The 12,047-nt window shown below is 44.8% G+C and overlaps 1 long non-coding RNA gene across 3 annotated transcripts in view; it reads left to right on the plus strand.

Moving 5' to 3' along the window:
* Positions 1-8,866, plus strand: part of LOC138762322 (uncharacterized) — a 33,672-nt gene extending 24,806 nt beyond the window's left edge. For 2 of the 3 annotated variants that reach the window (XR_011356890.1, XR_011356883.1), the window contains one exon: positions 7,932-8,866. This is a non-coding gene — a long non-coding RNA (uncharacterized lncRNA). The other variant, XR_011356904.1, reaches the window with a different exon arrangement.
* Positions 8,867-12,047: the final 3,181 nt, after the last annotated feature.

The raw sequence follows: 12,047 nt of genomic DNA on the forward strand, positions 1-12,047 counted from the left end.
GCCACCCCAGAATCCATTGTTTCCTGAAAAATCATTACCAATGTCTCTACAATTTCTACCGCCACTTCTTTTTCAGAACCCAAGGGTGCAATCCATCTGGTCCTGAAGACTTATGTACGCTTAGACCATTCAGCCTTCTGAACACCTTCTTCCTTGAAATAGGAACTCACTTACCTTCCCTGATATCCTTGGTAAAACACAGAATTCTGTTGACATTGTGGTTAAGTGAAAAAACACACAAATGCTGGAGAAACTCAGCAGGTCAAACAGTGCCTTTATGTAGCAAAGGTAAAGATACATCATCAATGTTTGGGGCTTGAGCCTTTCATCTATGTAACCCCCAGCAGAGAGTCCATGTAGTAATTTGTCCATCGTTGCTTTAAAAATCGCAGGTGTTGCTGAAACTCCATAAGGTCCGTGTGTAGGTGAATAGGCCCAGATGGGTATTGATTGTCACATATTCCCTTGAATTTTTTTGTCCAATTCTATCTGTTGACATGCTTGTGACAAATCCACTTTTGTGAATTTTTGCCCTCTGTTTAGTGCTTGGAACAATTCTTCTGCCTTGGGCATGGGGTGTTCTGGTATTTTGAGTGATAGATTGATGGTGATTTTGTAATCGCCGCAAATGTGAATTTCATCGTTTGCTTTTCATACGGGTATGATGGGCACTGCCCAATGGTTCTAATATGCCTTCATTTTTTAGTCTATTTAATTCAACCTCATTTTTCCCTTTCATAGCAAATGGGACTGTTCTGGCCTTGAAGAATTTTGGTTCTGCATTATCTTTTAATTACAGTTTGGCTTGAGCACCTTTGATTTTCCCCAATTCTTGTTAGAAAACCACTACATGGTTATTGAGGATTTGGTCGAGTTCTGGCTGGGAGGTGTCTGTGTGGTTTATATTTAGTATTGAACCTATTTCCAGCCAATCTAGGGGAATGTGTTGTAGTCAGTTTCTTCCAAAGAGTGCTGGTCCATGGGTATCTACGATGTAGAGGGAGATTGTTTTTGGTTACTGTTGTTTGTTTTGTACTTGGACCGTATATTTTCCAAACACTTTGATTCCGTCTCCTGTAATAGACCATAGAGTTATTTCAGTTGTTTTTTTTTGGGAGGTGTGGTAGCAAGCGTTCCTTTACATGTAATGGCATTAAGGACACCTCTGCCCGTGTCTAACTCTATCTTCAGGGGGTGACCCTATATTTTTAGCTGTATAAAGAATGCTGTGTTACCTCCGTTTATTCTTCGGATGTGTAAAATCTCAGTAGATGAAATTTCAGGAGCTTGAAGGTCAGCCGTTGGGCTGTTATCATCACCGTTGCTAGGTTGCCTCTCTCTCTGTGAAATTGTTTTGACTTAAGCTACCTGTTCATTTACAGTCCAACTACGCTTTTGAAGTGGACATTTAGTTTTGACATGTCCTTCTGTTTTGCCATGGTTGCATTTAGAACTTTGAAGAAACAGTTTGTATTTTCCACAACAGAAGCATTGTTAGTGGGAAGACCTCCCAACCAGTAGGTTTGGTTGACCCACATTCAAGTTTTTATCTGCCATTTCAGAGCTGGAGGTGGTCTTGTATGCAATTTATAATGTAACGTATTCATCCATTGCTTTTGCCTTACTTGGCAATAATTTTTGCCTTACTTGGCGATTTGCCAGCCCCATCACTAATCTGTCTCGCAGTGCCTGATTTAGAAACTGCTTGAAATGACAATGCTACACCAATTTGCGCAATGATGCCAGGTATTCACTTTCTGTTTCTCCTGGTCCTTGTCTCTTTTCATAGAATCATTGCCTTTCTGCCATAATTGGTGGTTTGGGGCTTAAATGGTTCCTTAGAGCTGTGCATAATTTGATGAATGTCTTTGTCCCTGGATCCTCTGGGGCCAGCATGGTCTTAAGGAGGTCGAATCTTTTGATGCCCATTATACTGAGGAAGAGGGCACGTTTGCAGTTCACTGGACCTTCCATAATATTGTGGGCTAAGCAAGTGGTTAAACCGTTCTACGTAGTTATCCCAACTTTCTACTTTGTTGAATTCCCCGAACTTTCCCTCTACCATCGTGGTGCTCTTTTGCCTTGATCTTTTGGTGGGAATTTGTTGGGCTTGTTAGGTAGTCGTTTTCTGTTGTTTTCCTTCTCATGGTTGGTGCATGAAGTATGTGTAGGGTTTGTTTTGTTCCTCATTGCCACTGTTGTATATGCACTCACACAATTAAGACTTGGAGATATGATGCTTTCTCATCTTTTACTTCTATTAGACTAACATGGCTACTGACACACAGGGTTTTATATATATATTATATACATACACATACACATAGAAGTGTGACATCATGACGTGGGCATCATGATGTCCAGCAGAGGGTGGGCTTATACCCATCACAGGTGGCTGTTGATACTTGAAAGGTCCCTATCAGTGTGAAAGAGCTAATATGAAACTGATAATTTTGTGAGTTTAATTGGGAGCAAGATTTTAACCTACAATTGATGTATATATGTTTAAAAAGATTCTTGAATGAATAAGGATGAATAGTTATAATGTAATGGGGAATTGTATTCTATTTTGAGTGAGTTAGTTGGGGAAAATGGAGCTGACTAATACAGAATCATGCGAGCAAGTGTGGTAATTAACCACAAAAACCATATACCCATATAGATCAGGGAGTTAAAGCCGTTAAAACATCTTGGCGGAGGGGTGATTTATTTTCACTTTTCTTTTTTGTTGTTTTTTTTATATTTGTTTCTTGTCTCCGCTCCATCCTCAACATTCATTGGAGCGACTTCATCCCTAACATCGAAGTACTCGAGATGGCAGAAGCCGACAGCATCGAATCCACGCTGCTGAAGATCCAACTGCGCTGGGTAGGTCACGTCTCCAGAATGGAGGACCATCGCCTTCCCAAGATCATGTTATATGGCGAGCTCTCCACTGGCCACCGAGACAGAGGTGCACCAAAGAAGAGGGACAAGGACTGCCTAAAGAAATCTTTTGGTGCCTGCCACATTGACCACCGCCAGTGGGCTGATATCACCTCAAACCGTGCATCTTGGCGCCTCACAGTTCAGCAGGCAGCAACCTCCTTTGAAGAAGACTGCAGAGCCCACCTCACTGACAAAAGACAAAGGAGGAAAAACCCAACACCCAATCCCAACCAACCAATTTTCCCTTGCAACCGCTGCAACCGTGTCTGCCTGTCCCGCATCGGACTTGTCAGCCACAAACGAGCCTGCAGCTGATGTGGACATTACCCCTCCATAAATCTTCCTCCGCGAAGCCAAGCCAAAGAAGAAGAAAGACATCTAGATTAATTAAGAATACTACTAGATATGTTGATAACTTGTGAAAATGGGAGGAATGGGAGAAAGTGGATAGATGGACAAAGGATTTTATAGAGGTACTCGATGGCAGGGAAATTAAATTTTGCTTGTATTAATATAAATGGAATACAGAATAAAATAAAACAAAAAAATTAATATATTTGAAAAAGACAACAGTAGATGTAGCTTTTTTGCAAGTAAACCATTTTATGGAAAAGGAGCATCAAAAGTTGAAAAACAATTGGGTTGGATTGGTATTGGAATCTTCATTTAATTCAAAGGTTAGAAATGTGGCAATATTAATAAATTTAAAAAGTACCAATTAGAATATTAAATACTACTATAGGTACAGCAGGAAGGTATGTAATGGATACTTGTCAAATCTATTCAGAATATTGGACTTTATTGAATGCTTATGCACCAAATGCAGATGATGGAAAATTCATACAAGACCTATTTCTGCAATTAACGAGTGCTAAAGGGAAAATATTAGTAGGGCAAGGTAGAGAGAGAGCTGCTCCCTGTCAAAAGTGCTGACCTTGAGTTCCGGTGGCCGAAGGTGTCGGCTGAAGAATGTGAGCGGCTTCCAATGTGTTGCCCACCAATTGTTTGAGGACCACATCCACCACTGTGCTGGATGTATCAACTGTGAGTACCATGGGTGCATCCATCCATGGATGCATGAGTATGGTAGAACACAGCAGGGCTTCCTTGGTAGCAGCAAAATTGTCCGTACAGTGGAGATCCTGAGTGGAGGCAGTCATCAGGTCTAACATGATGGTGGCAGAATTTGGGATGAACCTATCGTAAAAGTTGACCAGGTCCACGAACACCTGCAGGCCTTTGAGCGTGTCTAGCTTAGGGAATTGGCAGATGGTGTCCACCTTGTCTGGGAGATGTACTGCTCTATCTTTGGTGATGTGGTGTCCCAGGAAATCTATCTGCTCACAGCTGAACTCACACTTTGCAGGGTTGATCGTGAGACCAAATTGGGCCAGGCAAGCGAAAAGTCAGAGGTGGACCACATGTTACTCTGGTGTGTGGCTTGTGACCAGGATGTTGTCCAGGTAAATGAAGAGGAACGGCAGGTCACGCCCCACCACATCTATCAGCTGCTGGAACGTCTGTGTGGCATTCTTCAGGCTGAATGGGATCCTGAGGAACTCAAAGAGACTGAACAGGGTGATAATGACCATCTTCTGTACATCATCCAGGTGGATTGGTATTTGATGATATCCCTGGATCAGGTCAGCCTTGGAGAAGACCTGAATGCCTTTGAGGTTCACCAAGAAGTCCTGGATATGAGGCTCTAGGTAATGGTCTGGGACTGTAGCCTTATTTAAACGGTGGTAGTCTTCACATGGCTGCCAACTGCTGTTGGCTTTAGGTACCATATGGAAGTGTGAAGACCACACATGGGCTGTCTGATCTGTGTAGATGCCCAATTCCTTCATGTGCATGAACTCCTCTTTGGCCAATTTGAGCTTGGCTGGCGCCAGTCTGCGGGCTCGCGAATGAATGGGGAGGGGGGCACTGGTCGTGATGTGGTGCTGTCGCCGTGTAGCGGCTATGTTGAGGAGAACTGCGAGTGAAGGATGGTGGGGAAGTCAGTGAGTAGGCGAGTGCAACAGTTGTTGGCACTCTCCACTTCGGCCAGGTGGGTGGCTGGTTCATTCGAAGTGCTGAGGGGAACAGTTTGAAACATCTCAGTGTGTACCGTATAGGTCCACTAGTAACAAATATGCCAGGTGGAAATCTGTGCCCAGCTGGGGTTTGTCCATTGCCATCAAGGTGAACTGCCACTGAAAGTTTGTTTCCCTGAAATGCAGGGGTATGCGTTTGTGGCTGAAGGTTGTAATGGAGTTGTTGGCCACATGCAGGGTGGAGCCATGTGGTCTCGTGCGTGTCTCCAGGGAAGTTGGTGGAATGATGCCGATCTCAGCTCCCGTGTTGACAAGGAACCAGTGGCTTGAGATGCTGTCCCACACATGAAGTAGGCTGTTCTGTTGGCCAGCCACCGTGGCTGCTAATGGCAGCTGCCCTGCTCATTTCAAGGAAATGAGCAGGGTTGCCAATATTTGCATGCCTCAGCTCCCCAGGTGTTGGTCCGTAGGGGTTTGGCTTTGTTGGCTGATGTGGCGCTCTGTCGGGGGGCTGGGCTTACGGGTGGACTCATGCTGCTGTCTGGTCACTCGGTGGATCACTTCAGGGTTTTTGCACTTGGTGCGGTAGAGGACATCAGCATTTGCTGTGACCTTATACAGGTAACTGAAGTTGGCATTGGCAAGCAGTAGCCTAATGTCTTCTGGCATCTGCTCCAAAAAGGCTTACTCAAACATGAGGCTAAACTTATGGCCCTCAGCCAGCATGAGCATTTTTTCCATTAACACAGTTGACTGTCTAAGTGTAGGAGTCTGGCTGCCCTCTCGCATCAGGATAGGTTGAAGGTGCTGATAGGGAGGATTTTTAACACTACATATTCACCCTCCTCTGGCAGGGTTTGAATTATGTCATCTACATGGGCAGCAGTCTCCTGGTTGAGACAACTAACGATGTAGAAATACCTTGATGAATCAAAAGTGATTTGATTGATCTAGAACTGGGCCTCCGCATTGCCGAACCAATTGCGGGGCTGGTTTGTCCAGAAGGTTGGCAGCGTCAACGCCACAGCGCCCAAAACTGTAGGATCCATTTCAGCGAGTCTTCGGGGAGTGGAGACTTGTCAGGGTCACCACTGAAGTCCGTTGTGAAAGAGTGGTTGTACAGACTGGAGATGCAGGCTGTTAGCTCGAGTGTCACGACAGAATGTTTATTCAAACTTCACGCACTCGCTTATTAGGCTGGCAGTCGGACTGCACGTACATCCCACTGCTTATGTCATGCTGACACAAGTGCGTATGCCAACTTCTATTCTGGAGCGAAAGATGGATGTGCATTGCCATCTTTGTTGCGACTGCCCTGCTGACTGCGCGTAACAAGCGGAGGTTCATCGTGCTTAGATGTGCGTTGCTACAGTATTATCTATATATAATTAAATAATTGTTTGTTATTGATACGTGATAAATAAAATTTTCAAAAAAAGAAAATCCAAATATCACTGTATTGTTAGATGCAGAAAGGGCATTTGATCGACTAGAGTGGCTATTCTTATTCAGAGTACTATTTAAATTTGAAATGAGCTGAACATTTATTAATTGGCTGAAAACTCTTTACCATAAACCACAAGCCAAAATTATGGCCAATGGCCAAATGTTTTCTATGAGTAGATCAAGTAGACAGGCCTCCCTTCCTTTGGTGATTGAACCATTAGCAGAAATTATAAGGAGAGATCTGGATATGAAGGGATTTAGAGTTGGCTCGGAAGAACATAAAATCAATTTATTTGTATATGTGGCACTGCTATACTTCTCAGACCTGGTTGAGTCTTTTGGTCAAATTAAAGACCACACTAGAAAAATATGGGAGAGTCTCAGGTTACAAAATAAATTTTGAAAAAAGTGAAATGATGCCAATAACAAATTTTGACTATGAAAGATATCAAAAAGGAAGCCGGTTTAAATGGAAAATGGATGGAATTAAATATTTAAGATAATGGTGGATAATAACTTACAACATCTGTACAAACGTAACTATCTCCCACTGTTTGGAAAGAAGGAAGATGGAAAGACTTGCCTATTACCTTAATTGGAAGGGTTAATGGTGTGAAAATGAAAGTGATGCCAAGACAGCAATACCTCTTTCAGTTGTTGTCAATTTCTTTGCCCAAATTTTTTTTTAAAGATACTTAATATTTTATTACTCCAAAGAAATTGTCTTATATGATATCTAGAATCACCAGGGAAAAACTGACATGGGAATACAAATTGGGAGGATTAAGATTACCAGATTTAAAAAGATTATTTAGCATCCCAGGCAAAGTTCCTCTCATCCTTTTTCAAAGACGAGAACTCTCCCTCATGTATCCAAATAGGACTACATACAATGAGAAAGGTTGCAGTGAAATATTTAATTTATAAATGGAATGTAAAATTAATAATTAAAAAAAAACTGATTACCCCATTCTAATACATATGATTAAAATTTGCCATAAAATTAATGGGAGTATTGGAAGAAAAAGTGGGAATATCACCAAAAGCACCACTGTGCCAGTATGAACTATTGCCCATGAACTTGGGCAAGAGAATTTTAAATATTTGGCATGAGAAAGAAATTAAATGTATAGAAGATTGCTATGAGGAAGGGCTACTTATGTCCTTTGAACAACTAAAACAGAAATATAATCCACAAAATGGAACCTTCCACTGCTTTCTTCAGTTGAGGTCCTTCTTGCAAGAGAGATGGGGTCCTACAATGGCTCCGTCCTCAAGTAATGAAGTGAAGGGAATGCTTTGTCTGGAAATTATGCCTAAATTCATAACTAGAATGTATTCTGCTCTCCAAGGTGGAAGTGTTAAGCCAGAACTACAAAGGTCAAGGGAGAGATTGGAGTCAGATTACAATACCAGAGGAATGCTGGTCTGACTGGTGCTTGGACAGTATGACATCAACGATCAATGCGAGACATGGACTGGTCCAGTATAATTTTTCTACTTCACTATATCTTACAGATATAGCCCACACAAGTGCTATAAAGACAGTGTGAAGGAAACCCAAAGCTACTGTGGCACCCAGCCAAGAGAACTCGAAGCTGTGGCTGTTGACAGATGCTGTTGGTGAGCCCTGTGCTATGAAGCCGACACCAGTTTCGAAGACAGGCGCTGCCAAAAACTGATGGAAAACTGACTAACGTCACAAAGCAGCAGCCACAATTATTACACAAACAGACTTCCAGTGCCCCCATTGTGCTAGACTTTGAGCTTCCAGACTGGGACTGCAAAGTCACCTTCATGTCCACAGATGAACTGTACAACAACGTGTTTTCTTCGAACCGATATAATAATATCTTGCGCCACAAAAAGTACATAAATCCAAATCTGAAATGTGCTTTAGGTGTAGCATCGAAATTGTAACCTTCTTACATTTGACATGGTCATGTGTGAAGCTAAAATGATATAGCTGAAACACTAACAAGAGTAATAGGAGTGACCTTCAAATACAACCCTGAGCTGTTGCTTTTGGTAACTTTATGGATGTGAGCAATAAATTGACTAAGTTTCAAATCTGTTTGGTCAGGTGGCCCTGACTATGGCCAAGAAGTGTATAGCAGTCATTTGGAAGTCCAACTCTCCCCTATTTATTGCTCAATGGGCCAGGGAGATCCATGGAGAAAATCATTTACAACTTAAAAAATAAATATGACACTTTAATTAAGATATGGCAATTTTGAGCCTTCAATGTGATATCCCAGAAAAAGAATCATGAAAGAAATAGAGAGCTCTGACAGTGAATAAAGTTATATTCTTATATTTGTGGGTGGAGGGAGGGGAAAAAAGGCAGAAAATTTTCTTTTTCTTTTGTTTATACATTTCAAATACATATTAAATGTTTACAAAGGTTTAAAGACTATGAATATATTAATGGAAAAATAAAGTATTTAAAAATATTCTTTTGTAGATTGTGGTGATATGAATATGTAACTGCCAATGGGTAGCTGGCCCATCCCCCACTGGTGACTCATTCCCTGGTAACTCCTCCCCTTGTGACCCTGGAATAAAGGTCGACCTCCCTCTCCCTGTCCTCAATCGAGCACTTAGAATTGGACCAGCTACAAGTCTAAAGTATAATAAAGCCCATCTCTAAAGTCCTCACTCTTCGGCTTTGGAGTTATTGATGGAGGCTATCAATTTATTATACTTTAAATTTTCCACATGGGATAGGCAAACTGCTGCAATCTGACAGACTAGACCTCAACCCACGGACACCTGGAGCCCCAGAGCTATATGAGCAGCGGATTGAGTGCCTCACAGACTTCCTGGAAGCTTCTGATGACCTTGTGGACTCTGAAAATAAAGAAACTCAAGTTACTGCCTGCGAGGGTTGGCCATCGTGTGTACTTGGGGATGAGGGGCTGCACAATTTGCTCCGCACCCATGACTGAGCTTGGCAACCTCTACAGACTGCGGGTATACCAAGTCTACTCGCGGTACCTCCTGAACTCAAGAAAATAGTAACCCGGTGTGATAGTACAGATCTATCACCAATGTACATAGTGTATATAGCTACTGTATCTAAACTGTGCTTACAGCGATTGGCTGAGAGCTAAGCCACACCTATTGTCTGGGCCTTAAAGGGTTGTGTCCCTAGCCAGGTCGGACCATTCCGGACTGGTCGGCCACCTGTGAAGAGCTCCGGTCTTTTGCAAATAAAAGCCTTGGTTTGGATCAACAAGTCTTTGGTTCTTTCGACGAGCTCTACAATTTTATTAGCAAAATAATTTTTTTTAAAGGGATGGAGCGTTTAACTCGGCCAGAAAAACTTGATATCGACCCACAGTCAGCTACAGCCTTCAAAGCCTTTAACTTCTGGCTGCTGAACTTTGAAAACTTCCTGAGACTCATTGAGGTGGAGGAGGATAACCAGCGTCTAACAGCATTGCTGTCTATGGTGTCCTTGAGAGTCTACGAGAACATCCAGGATGAGACCACTTACACCGCAGCCATAAAGGTACTGAAAGGACTGTATGATCAACCGGTGAACAGAGTTCATGCCCGGCTCGTGCTTGCGTCGAGGAAGCAACAGCCTGGCGAGTCCAGCAGGGCATATTTACAAGTATTAAAGGCATTGGGCAAGGACTGTAACTGTGTGGACAAAACTGCTGCCGTGATCACAAATGATCTCGTCCGGGATGCCTATGTGGCCAGGCCCCGATCGAATGAAGTGAGGCTGCGCTTGCTCGAACAAGGGGTAGAAGAACTAGAGGATGTGGCCCGGATTGCAATCACAATGGAGGATGCAGCCTTAAAGTCCACCGAGCTCACTAGGGACTGGACCCCTCGTTCTGATGTGAGTAGAGTGCCCTTCTACCCTACCACCCCCCGAGATACTGACGGCCTGTCGGCTGCTGCTACCCTGCCCTGTGCGAACCCGAAATGTTATTTCTGCGGGAGGGACAAGCACAGCAGGTCCCAGTGTCCAGCAAGAAAAGCCAAGTGCAAGAAGTGCCTTAAAAACGGCCACTTTGCTGCAGTCTGTAGGTCTAAAATGGCCACCAGCAAACACAGTGCCTCGTGTGAAGCCCAATCGCCACTATCCCATTCAAACTCTTCTTCCCCAGGGCTCTCGTCCAACGAGAGCGAGGGCTCCCCTGCACGGCAACGCCTGACGTCACGGAGACGCCGAACCCGGAAGGGGCAGCTCACCCTCGCAACCATGGTGTTGGCCCACCTCTCGCCCCCGTGCTGAACACTCGACGCTACCGCTGCTGCTGCCGCCGCCACAGACAGCCCCGGGGCCAACGCTACCGCCGCTGCTGCCGCCGCCACAGCCACCCCCGGGGCCGACGCTACCACCAATCGCGAGCAACTACAAACCCCACTACTTACCATTCACCCGCCAACACCGCCACAACAGCACTTCCGGGAGGTCCTCCAACCTGCTCCTCAAGCGTTGACTACGTCATCACGTGTCGTGACGTCATCCCGTTGCGTGACATCATCGCGCAAAACTCCCCTGTCAACTGCTTCAATAACACTAAACCAGCAATGCTCTCATCCCCTTACCAGAGCAATGGAACTGATTAAAGTGCATGGACACTACACCAATTGCTTATTTGACTCTGGGTCAACTAACAGTTTTATCCAGCCAGATCTGGCTCTCCGTTGGGGACTTGACATCATCCCCACTACCCAGAGGATCTCATTAGCAACGAGGTCGCACTCGACTGGGATAAAGGGGTATTGCATCGCCACGCTGGAAGTACAGGGCGTAACGGTCACCCACTTCAAATTATTCATCCTTCCCCAATTGTGCGCCCCAGTGTTACTGGGATTAGACTTCCAGTGTCACGCATCATGGATGTGGTGAACCAGATCGCCCAATACCGCATTTTCTCCACTATTGACCTACGTTCGGCCTACCACCAGCTCCCGATCCGCTGCGAGGACCGACCATTCACGGCCTTTGAAGCGAATGGGCGGCTATATCAATTTCTCAGGGTATCATTCGGGGTCACGAATGGTGTTGCGGTCTTCCAGTGGGAAATGGACAGGATGGTGGACCAGAACGGGCTAACCGCTACCTTCCCGTATCTGGACAATATCACCATCTGCGGCCACGACATGCAGGACCACGACACCAACCTAGACAAATTTCTTCAAACTGCCCGTCGGCTGAACCTGACTTACAATTTGGACAAGTGTGTCTTCCGGACCACACGACTCGCTATTCTAGGTTGTGTGGTGGAGAACGGGATAGTCATGCCAGATCTTGACCGCATGCGTCCCCTAATGGACTTACCCCCCCCCCCCCCCCCCCCACCCACCACATACCCAGAAAGCTCTCAAACGTTGCCTGGGCCTTTTCTCTTATTACGCCCAATGGGTTCCACACTACGCCGACAAGGCGCGTCCTCTTATCAAGACCACCTCCTTTCCCCTCTCGACCGAAGCCACAGCGGCTTTCGATCGAATCAAATCCGACATCGCTGCTGCGACGCTGCACGCGATCGATGAGTCTGTCCCGTTTCAAGTCGAGAGCGATGCATCCGACTTCGCCCTGGCAGCCACCTTGAACCAGGCCGGTCGGCCTGTAGCCTTCTTCTCCAGAACCCTCCAGGATCCGGAGAG

Source organism: Narcine bancroftii, chromosome 1 (assembly GCF_036971445.1).
Source record: "Narcine bancroftii isolate sNarBan1 chromosome 1, sNarBan1.hap1, whole genome shotgun sequence".
In the NCBI taxonomy this organism is placed as follows: Eukaryota; Metazoa; Chordata; class Chondrichthyes; order Torpediniformes; family Narcinidae; genus Narcine; species Narcine bancroftii.